The sequence below is a fragment of the Ixodes scapularis genome, unplaced genomic scaffold (assembly GCF_016920785.2).
Source record: "Ixodes scapularis isolate PalLabHiFi unplaced genomic scaffold, ASM1692078v2 PGA_scaffold9__187_contigs__length_104089568, whole genome shotgun sequence".
NCBI classification, from domain to species: Eukaryota; Metazoa; Arthropoda; class Arachnida; order Ixodida; family Ixodidae; genus Ixodes; species Ixodes scapularis.
This window is the reverse complement of record NW_024609884.1, coordinates 10,652,531-10,672,887: the sequence shown is the minus strand read 5'-3', so window position 1 is coordinate 10,672,887 and position 20,357 is coordinate 10,652,531. Positions and strand designations below refer to the sequence as shown.

The window sequence follows — 20,357 nt, the reverse complement described above, 5'->3', positions numbered from 1 at the left end:
TGCGCATGCGTCGTGCCGTCGACAGCGCCAACACAAAGCTGCGTGACGTCACGGCCGCGTGCGCCGCGCAGACGCACGGCTCACTCGAGGTCAGAAACCGTATCGCAAAAAACCGGGTAAGGTCGCTAAAGAACCCTATCGAATTAAAATCTTATTGATTCTTCCGTTTTCAGTAAGACCCCCGGAGAGCGAAAGAGATGGATAGTAAAATCGGGTAAGTATATATATATATATATATATATATATATATATACTTACCCGATTTTACTATCCACGGACACCTTTCGCCTACTAGCCTACACATGCCTTCCCCCCCCCCCCCCCCACACACACACACACACACTCTGAGATCTGAGAACTGGGGGGGGGGGGGGCAAGCGTCCCCCTTGCCCCCCCCGGTTGGTACGCCCGTGCTTCTACGCCAGGAAGGTGTAAGTAAGCAGCTTCATTCTGACGCCAATTATCCAGGAGCTAGGGAGCGCGATCCTCACACCGCGTTACCACCATCGCTTAAAGTTGTAATATTCGCAACCTTCAGCGATATTCCAATGTTTCCAAATTCACAGCCCGGCATCCGAGCGTGTGATCTCTCCACAGCCCGGCATGCGAGCGTTCATCGCTCTGAAAAGCGAGCAAATCACGCGCCGTGCACGCATGAACGCTGAAAATGGCACCGGCCCGAAGCTCGTCATTGGAAAAGGTGCCGCGGCGATTATTTCCTCGCTGCCATTTTGGCCGCTCTCAAAGCGACCGACGCAAACGTCTGTACGAAACGTAGCGCTCCGGTCAAGGGGGTGGGAAGTGAAAGTCATGTATGCAAGCACGCGATCGTTTTGGCTGCCGTTACGTGGGTGGTACAGCGGTAGCGGATCGGACCAAACAACACCGACCAGGATCCGGTATCTTAAGGCGAAGGTAGAGGGAAATTGGGTTCACCTGATTAGTCCAAGTCCCGTTCAACTCGACCCGATACTGCGCATTCCATGTAAACTTAGCCTTTGATGAGATGTCGACCGCGCGTAATTGGCCTCCGTCAGGCAAACACGGCCGGTGCTCGGTGAAAGCAGGCGCACGTGACAAATGTCAAAAACAACCTATGCCTGTTCTCCCATGTCACGCGGAGATCACTTGGAACCGTTTCTCGGGATTCCTTTTCCCTCGAAGCAACCCAATCGCCTTAGGTATATATAATCGTGTCAACACAGGAAGCGTAACGCCTTGCTGGTGTAAGGTTATCCAGGTTCATTTAACACACACACACACACACACACACACACACACACACACACACACACACACACACACACACACACACACACACACACACACAAACAAAGAAACGGGGTGTTGCCCTTTGCGTCTGCTTACAGACCGGCTCGATAGCATCACCTCAATGTTTATTTGATAAAGCACCCTGGGATGCAGAATAGGGATTATGCCGCTGCGGTATTTTTCCCGCCGCTAAAACTGGCGCGCCCGAGACTATCATCGCACAAATCCGTGTTTTTATATCTCCTCATCGGGAGGCGTGAAGCTCGAAAACGCGCCGTCAAAACAATGCTATACGAACCCCAACAATATATATACAGATCGACTACAGCGACGCCACTTTAACTGACAAGTGCAGCCTCGCGGCCTTATGGGGCTCGGTATTTTGTTCGCAGCTAAGCTGACAAAGCGGCGGGAATATACGCGCTCGTGGGGCAGTCATCCGTCGAGTTTTGATCACGTGATCACGCTCTCGCCCGCACTCACGCACAGAGAGTCACGCCAGGAGATGAGAGGCAGGCGGTTGATTCGTTGTGCTATCGCGTACACATAGCTTGCATCGCCCTGCCAGTTTAGCGGCGAGTCGAGTATAGCGCGACTGACTTTTCGCCTTTCATTGTTTGCGAACGAACTTAATCGCTCAACTCTTTCACTCGCTAACTTTCTCATTCTTGATTGTGGTTATCGCAGGCGTACGCATCCCCGCCCTCACGAGAGAAACCTGATAGATGACGGATTATACATCGCACTTCACGACTCGCGGTACACCAGAAAGACGGGGCGAAAACGCATCACCTCCTGTGGGAGGACACTTCTGCGCGGACAACCTCGCATATGGTTGGCACCTGGGAAGTTGACAACGCAGCGCGCGTCAGTGGGATCACCAAAAGGGCATGACATTACATCGCCCGTTAAATGCCTACAATAAAAAAATAATTAAAAGAAACCAATCGTTGTTGTTTTTTTCCTCGACAACATCGTATACAAAATCACATCTCGCGTTGAATTGATTTCGGCATATTAAGAACTTATACTTGGTTGGTCACCGTACGAATGACCAGACAGGCGGGCACATATGTATACACACACACACACATACACACACACACTCGCATGGGCCCACGCAAATGCGCGCGCACAGACCCACAAACAAACAAAGAATAGAGACGGGTCAGCCGAAGGGTCTTCTAACTTATCCGGGTAGAAGTGCGAGAGAACTCGAGCAAACACTGTAAACCCGGGAATCAGGAAGAGATTCTGACCAGTATAAAGCTGATATAGATTCGGAACCTGGGGTTGGTCGTGCTGGTCAATGATCCTAACGTACGAAACTCCATGACAAATTATTACCGCAGTGAGTCACATGAGCTAATTTGCTTCTGCTTATTTTTGTCTCTGTCTTTTTTCTGCTCGCTTCGTTTGTTACATGCCCTCAGACCCTAATAATACATAAAAAAAGAACAGTTTTACAAATTCAACACTCTAGTTTCAGTGTTGTCTGTATTGACGGGTGTTTGTGTCTGCCATTTTTTCCAGCCACTACTTCTGAGACGGCGACGAGAAATAATGGCACTGTTTACAATTTATTAATCGAGGTTTCTCCCAGTTAATCTAGAAACGAATCTGACGAGAGATAATGTCACCGTTAATAATTTGTCAGTCGTGACCTCTCCGAGTTAAACCGCAAGCGGATTAAAGCGAGGGTAAGCGTGCAACATTTACAATGAATTATAGGCTTTGGTTAACTACTCGCATGTTTAATCTATAAAAAGTTCCAATGCCAATGCCACCGTCTTCTTTTTATATTTTTACAGTATTTTGTTTACTCTCTTTTCTGTTCAGAAATCTGCGTCTTTCTAGGTCAAACGGAACTTGTAGAGAGCCATTTTTTCTAGAAGTTAGATTTGACCCTCGCGATCGATCGAGCTCGTTTCCTTGTGCGTGCAGTATAGTATATTGGAGGACGGCTGCCTGCAATGCACGCAGCGGCACCCCTCCCCAAATATACTAGTAGTGCACGTACAAATGAGCCCCGGTTCTGCAGCCCATAGCAGCTTTTCATTAACCCATAACCGTTTTTTTTTTTTTTTTTTTTTCAGCTTAGATACCGAATGCAAGCCACTCCAAGTGCCGTAAGTCAGTACCGCGTATGGAATGCCCCGAGGAAACATTTCAAACAGCTCTAAATAGTTTCTTTTTTTTTTTTTTATTTTCATTATTGTGTGTGTTTGTCACGTAGTCACGTACCTTTCTAACTTGCACAATTTTCTTAAACGCATTATACATAGTTTCTCTCTCTTTCATGTTTCCTACTCAAAAAAAGCGATCAGCGCTGCAAATCTTAACACGGCGAACTTTTATGCCTTCATGAGATTTGTGTACCCCCTATTAACCGATCGCAACTGAGATGAAGAAAGTTTGAAGAGTTGGTGCTACTTTTTCATTCGACCGCTCTCCTTCACGTACCACGTATACCTGAAGTAGGATTCGAACGAAGCTAGCTTTTAGCGCAGGTAGAGGCTGAGCGAAACGACCATGCAGCACGAGGTACCATAATTAGCAATGCGTGAAATGCAGTATAGCCAAATAGATCGAGTGGAAAGCTATGTAGTTTTTTCACTCGCTGTACACGGAGTGAAAACAAAACCGGTCGACCAGCCTTTCTTCACTGCACGACCGGCTTGCATTGCAAGGAAACCTGCCTCCAACTTTCAGTGGCCACGCAACTTTTGTGGTGGCTCTCTCATAATGTGTTCAGTGTAAAAAATACGAATAGTGAATACAATTGCTTAAAAAAAAAAGAAAAAAAAACAACAACAACATAAAGCTTGGTAATAATTGTTCACAGGCGGTCACGTGACCAATAAGTACAAAGTCTTGGGATTAAGTTAATTTCAAGTACGGAGTGTTTGAATTTCTTGACTTTTCGAACCTGTACGCTAAGCTCGTGCTCGTTTCTTTTTAACACGTTTATTATGCCTATAATTAAACACCTCGGATAACTAAGTTTTCGGACTATCCAGCCGGGTACGCAGCAAAGACTGCACCAATTCTTTTATTTGATCCCCAAGAAGTAGATATTAATTACAAACGGGTTCCGTTCTGATTTCCTAATGCGCTCTCAGTGGCGCAGTATACTGCGGACTGTCACCCTAACTTTTAGTTTGTTTGTTTTCTCCTACAAACAAAAAGAATAAATAAATAAAATAAAATGTCGCAACAGGCCATCGCCGCTCTTATGATCACCAATTGGTGCGAGCATCTGAGGAATTTATTGACGATTCAAGTAAGCAGGTTTTAAAGCGCCGTTCTACAGCGTCACGTGTTGGCCGCCAGGTGCTGTAATTTTTTATAGCTTCCGAAATAAAACTGCTGCACATCTCCTCTCATACTCGTGCTTTGGCACGACGTAGTGAGAGCACATAATAACGAAAAGCAAGGAACTGTCAAAATAAGCCTCGCTTATATTGAACGCAGAGAGAAATTTATGAGCGCCGGCATATTCTTCTTTCTTTTTTTACGCCGTGTTACGCAATGGAGAAGTCGATTATGTGACTTCGATGAAATAAACCCGCGAGTTAACCACATCTGGTCGTATCTCACGAACACACTTATAAACCTCGAGTAGAGTATGGATCTCCGCATCAACTAGGAAGCCGGTAGTGCAACTAGGCGGTGCTGAGATTATTTGCACGCCAGCACCACCTCCCGTCACGTTTTTGCGCACTTGATATGGTAACAAAATTGTCGCCAGACGGCGTCACCCGCATCGTGGAACTTTAAACCGCTGGAGGCACCAGGCAGCGCCGCCGTTCGTTTGTTAGAGCACATGCCACTCTATCGTTCTCTACATGCAGAGCCATTTGTCGTCACGTTTTCGCAGACTCTGGGTGCTTGACGCTAAGCTGTCGCGACGCACCGCAACCTGTATGTCTTTACTGTAGGCACATTACTCACTTCACTGCAGGCGTCCCGAGTCACTCGCCTTATCTTCGCCCGGCCGCCGGCGCTCGACCGGGCGCCAGCGCGCGTTGCCGCGTAGTCATGACAACCATCATCCGGGAACTCCCTTCTCACCCACTACGTCACCCTGGCAACAGGCGGTTGAGCGCCGCGTACCCGGGCGACGGTCGCCATGGCGACGGAAACCCCGCTTTCCCAGAAGCAGCCGACCTCAGTGCAGCAGACGATCCTCCGTTTCTCCCCCCAGTCCGTCTGCGAACCTGGCTGGATGCAGACGCTTCTCCCGTTCTTTTTTCAGTTTTTCGCCGTTTCTTTTGTTCCCGAACAGAAAAGGTACCGTTCGTTTAGCGCTTTGGTTTTTCTTTTTTCTTTCTCTCTCTTCTCCTTCCTTTCTTGTTTTCTTTCTTTGTTTCGTACCACCACGGGTGGTCATAATCGATCACGAAGATACCGCTGAGTCCAGGTTATGCGGCGGAGAGAGTCGGCTCTGACAAAGACCGCTTTCGTCGGCGCCGAACGATTCGAGAGCTCGCGGATGAGTGTCGTGCACCGGCCTCGTCAACATGTCCGTCTCCTGCTAAGGGTAAGTGCAAATCGTGTTCGGACGCATTCAGGCCGTCCTTTGTGGCGTTCCTTTCGATGTCTGTTGGTGTCTTTTGCGGGCGACATCTTTTCGGGACCAGGCCTTCTCGTTCCCGGACCCAAATTAGCAGTTTGTGTCGGCAACGACGCAGTGAAGGGACTCGGCTCGCCGTCTTGCCGTCCCGAGTCACGCTCGCTGACCAATCTCTTCGTGTTTGCTGAAAATGCGTTTTCCACTCGGGCGCACAAGGGGGAAAAAATACGAAGAAAACAACAGCAAACATTTGAAGAGTTGCGTTGTCCGTGAGTCACGCAACTCTTGAATTGTTTGCTATCGCCGCGCGACAACGAGGTGCAGCTGAGCCCGCTCCAGCCGATTCCAAGTCGGATTGATCTTGAACGTTGACCTCCCCGCGTGCGCGGGAGTGAAGGGGAGAAGTTAGCTTTACAGGCAGCGTTTCGGCGTTGCGGCTGGCTGGCGTGAAGCCCATGCACACAGGCTATATGCATACTAGAAGTAGGTGAGCATCTCTATTCGAAGTGCAATTTGAGAGACTGTGTACTACGTCAACGTAAAACAATTCACTCGAGCGATTTCTTTCTGTATTTTACATTTTGCGCGTGAACTTGTTGAACTGGCGGCGGCGCGCTCGTCGCTACAAATCGTGCCAAGTAATTTCTGAGTAGATACGCGGTTCGCTAAGACGGCTGACAAAAAGAAAACAAAACAAATAAATATTTAAAAAATAAATATGTCCAGGGAGTATATTCAGGTAAGGGCAGGTAGCTGCTGCGGTGATTACCTGCCCTTAACTGTCTCTTTTCGCTAGGTCTGGCTCTTGAGTGACGTTCTTTGTTTTGTCCCTAATCGCCGAAATATGTGCCCCGTCATGTCATCTCGTTCTTCGTTTTCGCCCTGATCCCTTAAACTAGTCTCTCACCCTGCACAGAGGCACCGAAACGAAACATGATCACGCATACCCCTTGACTCAGTCCGCACGCACCGCGGACCTTCGCAGTGACCTTTATACTTTCGACTGCTTCGGGGGGTCTTGAACCCAGAACGCGATACGGAAGACAAGGCAGCAAAAAACAATAACAAGTGTATGTACATCCGGAAACGCACGCAACAACGTCACAATGTGTAATCTCGGCGCCGAATGCGGAACCGGTCGGTACATGAAGGCAGCTAGGGCACGACGGACGGACGGAACCGCGGTTTAAAAACGACCCCGGCCAGAATGTGCGCACGCGGCGACGTTGCTTTTCTGCCAAGTTTCCGCGTCGGCCGTTCACCAAGCAATTGATCAAGACGAGCGTGTGTCGTATACGTGCGTGTGACTCGGGTGACGCGGCCTGCCACGATGGCACCGGTTCAAAGCGGGGCCCTGCGGTTCACGGACGCTCGTCTCTTACGCTGAAACCCGCACGCGCGGGTTCGGCCGCGTGATCCATCTTCGCTGTGTTTCGGCCGGGCTGAAAAAAAAAAACACCGGACGTTTTCGGACGTAATAAGCCATATTGGGAGTACGCACGCACACTGCGTGACACAGCTACTGCAAACACAACGACGGCGCTTCGTTTTTTTGTTTTTATTTTTTGCGGAGAAAGGGCATCATTAACTTAAACCGAATTTGATCCTCTAACCCAGTGCTCACAATGAGTACACTATTTAAAACAACATTTCGGTTCCAAGAGAGAAAAAAAAAAAAAAAAAGAAATGAGATGGAAAAACCTCTTTGATCCCTCGCTCGTTCGTGCTAGCTTCGGATTGTTTGTTCCCCTTCGCTGCGGAACTCCGCGAGGACTTGCATTTTCTTCAGTTGGAGACCTAATTTGCGAATGAGAAAAAAAAAATATTTCAAACGACTCCGATCGTTACAATCTTGCCTTTCAACGAGAGAGAGAGAGGAGAGAAAACGTATAATTAGCCTCGCTCTCTCAATTATACGACCAGAAAGTAAGATACTTTTTTCGGTGTTTATCTTTTTGATAGACCCAATTCCCCAGAGTTCATTAAACGGCGACCTATCTTATTTTTCGGTATATATTGAACTATATTACTACACGTCTTAAAAAAAACAAAAAACAGTGCCTACAAAAAAAAAAAAAAAAAAAAATTGGGCTTCTTTTTTTTTTTTTTTTTGCAGCTCAAGAGGGACATTTTAGAGCCCTCTTTGCCGCCCACAAGTGCTCTCTGACCAATCCAGGACGAGCTTTAAGTGGGGTTTCATAATGCCGTTCTTGAGTTGCAAAATGTGTGTGTGTGTGTTTTTTTTTAGTCGAGGCGTTTTTTTTTGTGTGTGTGTTTGTTTAATTCACGAGGAAGCGTAGTAAACGGCGTCGATATCCTCCACACAAAAGTATATACAGGGTGCGGCTGCGAGAATGTGCGCGGTTTTAGAGCGGCTCGCCGAAAGAATTTAAATCACCGACCGCTAAAGCCGTCTCTCCGGGTCAAGACGACGCACTTTTTTTTTTTTGTCTGTATGACGTAGTTTAACGACGCAAAAACAGTAGGAAGAAGTATAAAGAAATGGCGCGACTACGTTTTGTTTGCCGTCGCGCATTTGACGTCATGTGCCTAACCTCCAGAAACGCTTGTTAACTTAAAATAAACTTTAAAAAAGGCAATAGGAACTTTAAAACACAAGCATAGCTCGGCTAGGTCGAATCTGCTGGATGTATCCCGAGCGTTATCGATATACCTACTGCGATATCTCCATGTTCTCCCCGATGGCGCGAAAAAAAAAATTGGACTAAAGAAAAACGAGGATAAACTTTGTTTCAGTAAGCTAGAAGTTACTTTAAGCGTAATTTATCTGGTGAATTCGAATAGGACAGCCAAAAAAAAAAAAACCTGCCCCCAAAATAATACTAAATGCGAAGAAACAAGTAAATATAAACAACCACTGGACGCAAAATTCGGTTTTTGGCCGGCCAGCGCGTGCAGCAACTGCTGCAAGCCTGCCAAAGTTATCCTTGGCAGGCTTGCAGTTCCACTACTATACAGCGTCCGGAGCGCAGCTCCGACCGGTGAGCTTACCGCACCCTCGAAAGTTGTCTCTCGATTTCTGCCCGATAACGTCGCACAAGTGCACGGGCCGAATAGGCCGCGAAACACGCCAGCCGTAGTCGTATATAGTTACACGCATTTTATTTGAAGCGAAGCGCGAAGGCCAACTAACTGTCCTCTTAACGAATACGTTAATCTACGACGGGAGCAGAAAGGGACGAAACCGCAAACACGTTTGTCGACCGCACGGGAAAGAAAGACTCGTGGAAGGCGCAGAGTTTGTCGAGATCTCTGAAGATGGCGTCACAGTTCCCCTCTAATTTGCTCCTTACGCAGGGCAGGGGAGGCTTCAGCGCTACCAAATGGCGCTATTGCGAAAGCTCGTGTAGGGCGCATCAAGTTGAAAAAATAACAATTTTGATATTCGTGATCCTAGAAGTTTATCATTATCTGTTTATCAAGTTTATCATTATGTGTTTTCCTTCAAGACGTCGCGGCTGTCACATATAGTGCGTTCGTGACGCTCATTCATATACTTCATTCAACTTTACATTTCGCAACCAGACGATAAAAGAAGCAAAGATGGCTTCGCGTCATTTAAGATGAAACTCCTTTCACTCGACTATAAGAAGTTCTTTAGACACTTTTAGGCAAAACAAAAGATTAAAAAAAAAATAAAAATAAAATAAACAACGTGTCTTTTTCAAGAGGAGAAAGTGCACAGGCGAGCCGGTTGAGAAACACCATAATCTAAGCCCTCAAACAAGAAAAAAAAATTGTTTCGTGCTGTTCGGTATTTTATTTTGATTGTCTCGGAGTTTCGATTATGAGACTGTTTTCGGTGTTTATCTTTTCATTTCTTCCTAAACCACGTGTGCAAACAATAATAAAAAAATAACTGATACATACAATTCACGTAAGCACAGTGCCGTCACGTCAACCTTTTCTGACGAAATTTTTGTAATCTCGTGTTCGTCATAAAGGCCGAAAACCTGCGACGCAGATGTTTAAATTTCTTCTTGTCTCGTGTAGTACTCTACATAATTAGTTAAAAAACAGCGATCAATTATAATACCAACGAAGACACATGCTCGTAAGTAGTTTTATACAGGGAGCTCAAGATTAAGTTTTGCACGTTAAAAACAATGAAAAACAACTATGGAAGGTACCCGAATTTCGTCTTTCACCTAGGATATGCTCTCAGGCGGACACGAAATGGAACGGCAATCGTAGTCGTCAATTACTGACGACTAAATATGATTATTCAACATTTTAAGTACTGTAATTATGGTCCGTGTGTGTATTGGAAACGTCAAGGCGGTCGTATGCTAAGACCCTTCCATTTCTTAAAATTCTCGGAACCTGGACAAGTTCCTACAAAATCGGTAACGTCACATTTCCTGCGATTCGAAATCCGCCATGTTCCAGGCGAAAAAAAACAACAACAAAAAACATGCAAAACTCAAGAGCTTGTCCGCGGACCAAAGGAACGTGTACAGGGACGAGTCCGCGGATCTGAGGAATGTGGTGTATCACGTGGGCAAACGTCTTGAAATAGGTCCGCGGACCTGCGGTACCATGATTATCGAAATTTTGAACACGCACTCTAAAAAACGGCCGTGCATCTACTTTCCCGCACCAACACTCGGAGAGTCAATCACCGCAACTTACGGGGGCAGATCAGCGAATGACGATGCCGAAACATATGTTTAGACCAAAAAAACGCAGTCTGAGTTGTGACATTAAACAATGCAAGCGTGACGTTTTGCAGTGCTTAATGTCACAACTCAGACTGCGTGTTTTGGTCTAAACATATGTTTCCGCATCGTCATTCGCTCACCTGCCTCCGTTAGTTGCGGTGATTGACTTCCCGAGTGTTGTGCGGGAAAGTAGATGCACGGACGTTTTTAGAGTGAATTCTATTATCGCTTTTTCCTGGTCCGCCGAGGTTCGTGCCAGGTCACCGGACTCGGTTAACTCGGAAGGAACCAATTGCGCCAAACTGCTCGCGCAACAACTGGCCGCACGAGTCGTCTTTTAGAACGGAGCTGCTAAGGGCTAGTTTCCCCAAGATCGTGTCTGTCAGCAAACAAATGATGACACAGAACTCTGGACAGCAACTGCCATCTATGAGCGACGGCGCCATCTATGAGCGAAAGACAACCGGCTAGCCGGTTGTCTGGTTGCCGCCGTCGCTCATAGATGGTGGCAACCTTTCCAGCCTTTCCACTCTGGGTTGCCGACTTGCGGCCGGCCATTACTTCATTCCCTCCGTAATATACAACTTCGCTAATCTTCCTTCTTCCCCAAAATAAAAAAAAAATATTTTTTTACGATTTATTTTTATTGTTTGTTCATATGGCTCCTGCTTGGCTGTGTTTTATGTAACGGTCGACACTAGTCGACACCTCATTGAACCGAATGTGTTTTTATGGTGTTTCTTGCCATTACTCTCTACGCTCCTGCCACATGTAAATAAACTTAAGAAATATATATATATATATATATATATATATATATATATATATATATATATATATATATATATATATATATATATATATATATATGACGAAGGCCGGACTCCGGCCGAAACGTCGAAGATTAAATCGTCCGTTGTTGCTGTTTTTCACTAAGGGTTTTTTCTTCTCAGTTTTATACCCACGCCTTCGGCCTCCCGCCACCATGCCCGTTATATATATATATATATATATATATATATATATTAAACCCTTTTTTCTAGAAAGGATTCTTTTTATTTAACTCAATTATATATCAAACAGGCAAACGCTAATTGGAAAAAGAAGTGCAATGTATTCAAAAATAAAATGCCGTAAAAGCTGATTGACTTTGTAGGTCGATAATTTCTGTTCCTAAACATGTTTATTGCTTGCAAAGCATTAGGATCTAGGCGGAATAGGAAACTTAATTATTTATTCTTGGATTGTCTAGGGTACGTTCAATTAGTTGCACGCTTCTATGTGACGCGGAATAAATTGTCTTTCGTTTAATTTCCAGATGTGATCCACCACTATTCTTACAAAAATTACCAACCACAGTATAATACCGTTTTACCGCGAAGCTTTCGGTAATTTGATTGAACGCATCTGCGCGCAGTTTTCATCCGGAGGCTGTGTATTCGTCTCCATTTTTCATTCTATTTCTGCGTTTTAGGCACTTCCCAGGCGAGCCCGATGGCACCAGACTCGGGCTTGTTGCTCTGCACGACCCGCGTGCTGAAGCCGTGTCAATGCAGGATGTTGTCGTCTCAGCCGCAATAAATCCCAACTCTGTTTCGCTGTCCCGCTGTAAAGTAAAGGGAATTTCATGAGTTAGTGCATTGTTTCTTAAACATGAGCTCCTTCCCGTCAGTTGTTCCACCAAACCAGCTGCTTAAGGCGTCTCCGACTCATCTTGAAGAGCGTTCTATTCCCGGAAGCAACGTTTATGAGCGCAAGTAAATGCTCTTTCCAACTTTGTCGCTTTGATGGAGCGTGACTCCGGTGCAAAACGTGGTTGGCATTTACTAGCGTTAGCAGCTTCTCATTGTCTACTTTGGATTTCGGTAAAGAATGTCCCACCCGTGCGAATAAATTGCCGGAGTATGCCGAGCGCGACGACCTGCGTCACACCGGCGAGGGTCTTGGGCCGATCTTCGCTCTTGCCACTCAATCGGCCGGATTGAGTGGCAAATTGGGAGACGGACATCTCGGAACACGGGCTCATTACGAGAATTCTACAAAATGAAACAGTCTTGGAATACGACCGCCTTCTAATATACACGTATACCCTATAATTACAGCAATGAAGAAATTGGTGAATGAATTTTAGTTAACTAAGAAATTGACGGATACGATTACCGTTCCACTTTGTGCCCGCCTGAGAGCATAACCTACGTGTGGAAACAGATTTCGCGTACCTGTTTTTTCCAACGCGCAAAACTTAATTTTAAAGATCCGTCTACAAAGCGTGTACTGAATACGGATGTGCAAAGGCTGAATCACAGGACGCACTCATATTAAAAGCTAAAACAAGGTTTCTTGCGCTTCGTTTTTTTTGTAATGACGATACGTTTTAGAGCACTTTGTCTATGCTAAATGTGTTTTTTAAAGCGGTAGTTTTATAGGGCCGACCTACCTCAGGACCCGCGTGAGCACGAAATAGGGAGTTTTAGTAGACCGTGTTTTTAGCTCCGCTAGCCCTCCGCTATGAAGAAACCGCCACTGCGCCTGCGCGCCGATGGCCTTGGCTATACACCAACTCATGTTTACAAACAATCCGGAGCGCCCCTAGCGGACGCCATCGGCGCCGCGCATGCGCGGTGGATGGTGGGCAAGAAGTTCGCCGTCGCCCATAAACAAACCATTGAATTGCGTTGTTGTCGGCGTTGGTGGGAGTCCCCGTGCTCTTTTTCGCGTTGGAATTGTTGATTCTACGTCCTCCTAACAATGTCTGACTACTTGTGCGGCTTCAGCAAAACTATCGAGGCAAAACTTTGCGTGGATAATGTGACGTGCGGCGATTCATTTCACGTGGACGCCGCGGAATGGGCGCTAAAACCTGGCTCCCACGATGAGATTCTGCTCGCTATTTTCAGTCGCGACTTCGCTCGGACTGCAAAAGCGTGGACCGTAGCTGAGATGGTGGACGTCGATACTGAAAACCGCAAGTAGGATCGGGCATTAGAAGTCGGTGATGGCCACTGGTAACAATGATCAACATCTTCTTGTATCTGTTTACACTTAGCCCTATACTTACCCCAACCAACCTTCAAAACTGTTTTGAGGCCTGCACTTAGTTCTTTCACAACGTTTGGTTTCACAACGTTTGGTTTACGGGCCGCTGTCGTTTGAACGAGATGACGACAAAAAGCAGCCAAGTTTGAAAGAGCAGACGACAGTTCGAACGCATGCGCAATGGAGTACGGGCAAGAAGCACTGCGTCCCGCGTCAACAAACCATTCGATTGTCACGTTTTCGGCATTTGTGTGAGTCTGCATACTCTTTTTCGGGTTGGAATTGTCGATTCTACGTCGTCATCGCAATGTCTTTCTAACCACTTTAATCGCCTGAGCGAAATTATCGGTTCTCGTTACGCCGCTAAACTTTCCGTAAATAATTTGACGTGCGGCGATTCATTCGCGTGAACGCCGCAGAATGGACGCCAAAACCATGGTGAGATTCTTCTAGCTATTTTCGGACGTGACGTCGCTCGTGCTGCAAAAGTGTAGAAGGTAGCGGCGATGATCGACGTCGATATTGAAAATCGGAAACGGGAACAAACCAAGCGAAACAAGTCGGTGATGGCCACCGGTACCAATGATCAACATCTTGTATCTACTGTTTACATCGAGCCTACTTAAGTCTTTTGAGGCCTGCAATTACTTCTTATTGCAATTACCGGGTCAACGTTTGGTCTATGGGCCGCTTTTGTTTGAACTAGCAGACGACAAAAAGCAGACAAGTTTGAAAAAGCAGACGAAAGTTCGAACGATCAGGCGGCCGTGTGAATTTGAAGACGCACTGAACCCGTGGGTGGTCCGGACAACTTGGCGGTTTTCTCTCGTTTATGTGGAACAAAGCAAATACATCTGGCGACCACAAAGTGTTGCCCGCACACGCAATCGTAGTTTGACAGCGTCTGGTTTGCCCTTTTCACGGCTACTATCCACGTTCTCGGACGAACGGAGGGTGCAAGAACACATGAAAACTGATCTTCAAACCTTTCCAGACTCTCTTGGTAAAGCCCCCGTCGCAGCATTTTGACGAGAAGGCAGGTTTTTTGTCTCGTTTCTTCCAAAGGAACACAGGAATGCATGTCTGGCACGGCGACTTCTGCCCACCGCCCCAGACCGGAAGTGCGTTCGGCGCGCCACCACCGCGGCGTGACGTAGGAGAGTTGAGTTGGTGTATAGAGTTCCGGGTAGCGGAGGGGCCTAGCGGAGCGGGAAACACGGTCTACTAAAACTCGCTAATATGTAGGTCCGGGTCAGTCCGTGACCGCTAAACAATCTTGGAAAAAAAACAAAAAGGGCGATAGGGGGGGGGGGGGGGGGGCAATCAGTTTTAGGGTCGAACCCCGGTCACCGGCGTGGAAGCCAAGTGCGCTGCTGGATGAGCTACTTTTTTTTAAAAATATATTTATTAGCTGACTGAGCTACGGACCTAGCCCGCAGGAACGGGAGGAGCGGAAGCAGGTGGTGTGAAAAAGCGCGCGGAGCGGAGAGGGTGTAGAAAGAGCGCGCGGAACGAGGAGTGGGAAGGGCATGAAAGCACGCTTCCCCTCTCTTGGTGACCCAGAAAATTCGGCACAAAGGCTCTGTACCCGGGTTGTGCTGAAGGGAAGCGCGCGCAGCGCCACGAAGCAACACTGGTGTGACGCAATCTGTTTCCATACGAAACCCTGCCCTAACCTCTACCTGAACTAAGAGCACTACGACAGGTTAAGAGTAAAGTAAGAGGAGCTTCCACTTCACTCTTAACCTCTCACCGACTATAAGGGTCATCCTACCCTAGGCACCACCCACCCAACAAAGCTACCGCATTTAAAAGCACAGGGTAAGCAAAATTAAAAAAAAAAAAAAAATTAGATTTTGGTTTTGCATTTTGAAACGTTCATTTCTTTCTGCACATTTTCCATTGTCACACAGTTCTTAGAAAGCCATATTTCTGGCTGAAAAACACTTTTTTTCCAAAAGCAAGTTGCAGGTGACCAGTTTTGGGGATACGATGGGATACGTTTCTTGTTTATCAATAAATATATATAAAAAAATTAACACTAGATCTATAAGCGTGCCCGGAAGGAACTCTATCGTAAAAATGATCTGGTAACTATTGCATAACTCTTTTTTAACCAAGACAATCCCGAGAAGTTGTGCATATTTTCTTCACGCGTTTACTTGCAAGCACCTAAATTTTAACGACAAAATGGCGACATCGAATGCTGTTCTTTCATTTATTGGTGGTATCATCGCCCGAGCCAATATTTTGAAGTCCTGTGGAATGAACCCTGGGTGGTACACCGTCAAGTGACTGAGGGAAGTTGACGTCAGTCGAATACATTCTGCGGACCGAGCGGCACGAAAGGTCACAAAAGAGGCCCGGCAAGCAAGGCGAGAAGCCGAAAAGCGAAGATATGAGTCTAAGAATGACTACCAAACTGGCGACTATTGAATAAATGACTCTGGGGGTGTTGGTGCCAATAGCAATTTGTTATTCTCCTGTTCTTTTTTTTTTTCTCTTTAATTTAAACTTACTTATCTAAAAACAGTGTTTTTCAGTACATAGGTACAATATTTCCTTAACCTGGCATTACAGAGGATTGATATTTCATTCCTGCCACCTACGTAGGCGTTAAAAAGTACTAAGCTAGAATTAAAAACATGCAGCCAACAGTTTTTGTGAGAGAGGGAAAATTTCAATAAAAATGATAAAAATATTTATATTTGGTTTAAATAATTCTAGTTCAGTAGAAAAACATGCGAAATTTAGAATGAAATGATATATATATATATATATATATATATATATATATATATATATATATATATATATATATATATATATATAATAACCTCTTTCACCATCGCCGTTCAAAATTTTGACGGCAATAATCATGTGAATACGCTGAATACGCTGAAACCGTCAGGTGAATTTTTGTTTCTCTCTCTTTCTGTCCGTTGCTTTACTTGCGTGATAATTCAGCATTCAAGACGTTCGATTATAACGCGAAAAATATAGCGCGCGCCTCAAAAGTCAAAACAGGATCGTAAATGCGTGCCTTCCTGATTCAACCGACGCACGCAGTCGTAGACGAAACGAAATACCGCTTCTCCCGCTCGAACCTCCAAGTCACTCTGATCACCCGTTAAGAAGCTTCACAAACGCAGGGCGAGCCTAGGAATAAGTCCCTCGCGTCATACCCCTATCTCAGCCAATGAGATTGCAGCGTTAGAGGGGATAAGAGCACCGAAGAACCAATCACGAAAGAGGAAGCATGATCATAACTGTCAGTGTTCAGTAAAACCAAGGTTTCCTTTTTTTGTTTTTTTGAGGTGTTTGTGCGTTTACACGACGGGCGGCGCTGGCTCGAGGTGTCCGGAGCGAGTGACGCATAGACAGCCGCTTATATGTGTGCTTACTTTGTACTCGCCGTCCCGATCGCTCTTTGTTCCGGGCATACATGGGCGGAATGGAACGCCCATAATATAGATTACGGGGACACAGGGGGGAGGGAGAGCGGAGCTATATAGGGTCGTGTTTCTCGCCCAATCGTTCGACACACGGACGGAACGGTTGGCGTCGATCTTTCAGGCTTGGACCGTATTTCGAGAAGAAGTAATTTCAGTAAGAGCACCTTAAATGAAAGGAAAACTTCAAAGGAAACTGCGAAAGAACTCAATAAGGCTTAAAAAAAAGAAAGTGTTCTGCCGTTTGAACGGTTAGAGTGGTCTGCTAATGGCGCCGTAAGGTATTAAAAAAGAGCTGTGCGGGACGCCGAAGAAGAAAAGGAACGCTGCATTTTCTTTTATAGGCGCATCTATTGGCTCTTTCTTTTATGTTGTACACGCAAGCCGTGATAAAAACGGGAAGGGCAGAAATTGGCAAGTCAAACAAGTACGTCATCAATAACATTCATCAGTGTCAGTAAAAAAAGAAATGAATTGTTGTGTTTTTTGCAAGGGCTCGTCGTACTCGTTCCATCTGGGTGCCTCGAGATCGTACGAGTAATATTTTTAAAAGAATACATGATTTCCGAGTTTACAGTCGGCTCGTTGAAAATAACAACCTCGGCTCTTTTTTTTTTTTTTTTTTTTTTCTTTTTTTTAAACAAACGTATTATGCGGAATTCTTCAGATGTGGATTCGGCGAACAATCTTGCTTCGAGGTTCAGGTTTCTTTGAATGGGATTAATATAAAAATATAGTTTTTTTTTTTTTTTTGTGAGTTCCAAAAAAGATGAGCTGCAGTCATCGAATATTGAATTCCAAAAGTACAAGTTGGAAAAAAACACAAGGGAGGAAAAAAAAAAAAAAAACAAGGGGACGGTTTGCACGTACGGAATCAAGTTCTATCGGGCAAAGAAAGAACCCCTTCGGGCGAACGCCTCCGACCGCTTCGCCTCCGTCGGTGCGACACAGAAGAAAGTGTCTTTGCCGCGATTTCTCGGAAGTCTCCTCTGACCCGTATGAAATTAAAAAGAAAAAAGAAAAAAAAGAGAGAGAGAGAGAGGGAAAAAAAATGGTGGAGCTCGTCTAATTGAATTAGGCAAATGCCTCCGCTGCGACCCTCTTCCGCGAAGCCGCAGTGGCGGCGGTGGCTTCGCTTGATCACATTTACCTGGGCCTGACGTGCCCCAAGGCCGAACCCCACCCTCGCCACCGACGGCCGCCGAACGCCTCCGGGTCCTTCCTCCTTTGAAGGAACAGTCCGCACCTGGAGACAGGTCGCCTTGGAGCCTGACATGCCGGCAGGGCGCTAAATAAAAAGAGCGAGGACGCCGATCATGTTCTGCCACGCCATAAAAGGAAGAGGGTGGAGGGTGGAGAGGGGGTTCGTGAAACAGTAAAGTATTTGGCGACATCTCGGACCACTTTGCTTCAGAAATTCGAGGGATTCCAACGCTTACAGATCACACAGGAAGGGAGGAGAGATAGAGAAGGGAAGAGACACGGAAATAGATTAGGCAGACAATCGAAGAGGCTTTCTCCCAGCTTGAGCAGAGGGGGGACAGTGGATAGCAGTGTAGTAGAGGAGGAGCAGACTTGTATAACAATGGAGACGACCACAAGAGAATGGGATAAGACAGAAAGTAAAGCGCCGTTCACACATCTGCAACCGACTACGACACATTCAGAACCGAGACTCGGTTGTAAATGTGTGAACGAGCCTTTAGGTTCCAGCAGGTACAGCGACAGGCCCGGACGACATACCCCTGGAACTCATTAGGACACTAAAATTAAGTTCCCGTTTTTGAAAGCAAACAGCACATTGTATGCATTTCCAGAAAACGGGACATGTGCTATTCGGTTTTTCCACGTAGATTGATGGAAAAACAAGCAAGCGGAAGTTACGACGTGTGATCAATCAAATAATCATGGGAGGAGACGTGCCCAATGATTGCAAGCTAAGTAGAATGAGATTACTATATAAAGGCAGAGGGAACAAAGACAACATTAAGTCATATCCCCCAATAACGGTAACGTCAGTTCTGCAGAGATCAGCTATGCAGTTAGTAAAGCGGAGGATGGAGGAATTGACAGAAGAGATGCAAATGCTGGGTGATCTCCAAAATGGATTTCGAAGAGATAGAAGTTTGGAAGATAACTTATTCGTCACCACACAATGTATAGCAATGAAGAACCAAACACTTTTATGGTTAGCTTATTTGGACATTAAGGGAGCGCACAATAATGTGAGGCAGGAAACACTCTGGGGTCAGCTGAAGGAGTATAACTTAGACAAAAATTTGGTTAGGTTTCTTCAGCAGGCGTACAGAGGCAATAAGGTACTTATAACATGGGAAGCAGAAACTACACAACCCGCAGCAATGAAAAGAGGACCCAGGCAAGGCTGTCCAATGTCACCTCTGCTCTTCATGATGTATCTCACTAAAATGTAAAAGAAATTAGAGCAGTGCAACTTTGGGTTTGATGTGAGTTATATGGAAGGAGGGAGAAACGGAATACAGGTAATACCAGGACCGATGTATGCGGACGACATAGTACTTATGGCAGATAACCAGGATACATTACAGGAACTATCTGAAATATCTGGAGAGGAAGGAAACACATCGGGCATGCGTTTTAGTAGTCACAAGTCTGGAGTAATGGTGTTTAACGACGAAAAGAGGGAACCTCTGAGGATACAAGACATTGTAATAGACCATGTAGGAAATAGAAATATCTGGGAGGTCTGGCTCTGCTTACTGAAGAAATTAAAAACAGCGCGAACAAGACGAAGGGCAAGAGGAGACGCTCAATGAGGGAAGAAAATATCCAGAGGAACATGAAGAGACTATAATTAGAAAAGTGAAAACAAATGCATCTATTATGAAGCTCAAGGCACTATGGAACTATAATAGGTATGAAGTGGTCAGAAGTATATGAAAATGAGTTATGGTACCAGGATTGTCTTTTGGCAACGGGGTACTGTGCATGAAATCAGAGGTTCAATCAGGATTAGAAATTCGAGAAAGAAGCGTAGGCAGATTGTCACTAGGAGCACATGGAAAGATACCAAATGAGGGAGCATAGGGGGACATGAGCTGGGCGTTTTTTGAGAGCAGGGAGGCAATTAGTAAGTTGAAATTTGAACAAAGGCTGACTGAAATGGATGATACACGGTGGGCAGGGAAGGTATTTAAGTATTTATACATGAAAAGTTTAAAGGGGCGGTGCAATGATTTCAACACTGAACGAATGTGCAGCTTGTATTTTTTATATTGTTTACTTCGGCATAAGTAAGAGAAAAAGTGCCACCATACCCCAAAATACCTCTATTTTGCTGCGTAATCGCAAAAGAGAAAA

At 45.7% G+C, this 20,357-nt stretch overlaps 1 protein-coding gene and 1 pseudogene across 1 annotated transcript in view; one reads left to right on the top strand and one right to left on the bottom strand.

Annotated features, from left to right (window-relative positions):
* The first annotated feature begins 5,477 nt into the window (after positions 1-5,477).
* LOC8031940 overlaps positions 5,478-20,357 on the top strand; it is a 91,658-nt gene continuing 76,778 nt past the window's right edge. The window contains exon 1 of the mRNA XM_042287181.1: positions 5,478-5,815. The gene's annotated coding sequence lies outside the window, so the exon portion shown is untranslated. The remainder of the gene's footprint in view (positions 5,816-20,357) is intronic.
* LOC120842664 lies at positions 17,719-18,351 on the bottom strand (annotated as a pseudogene).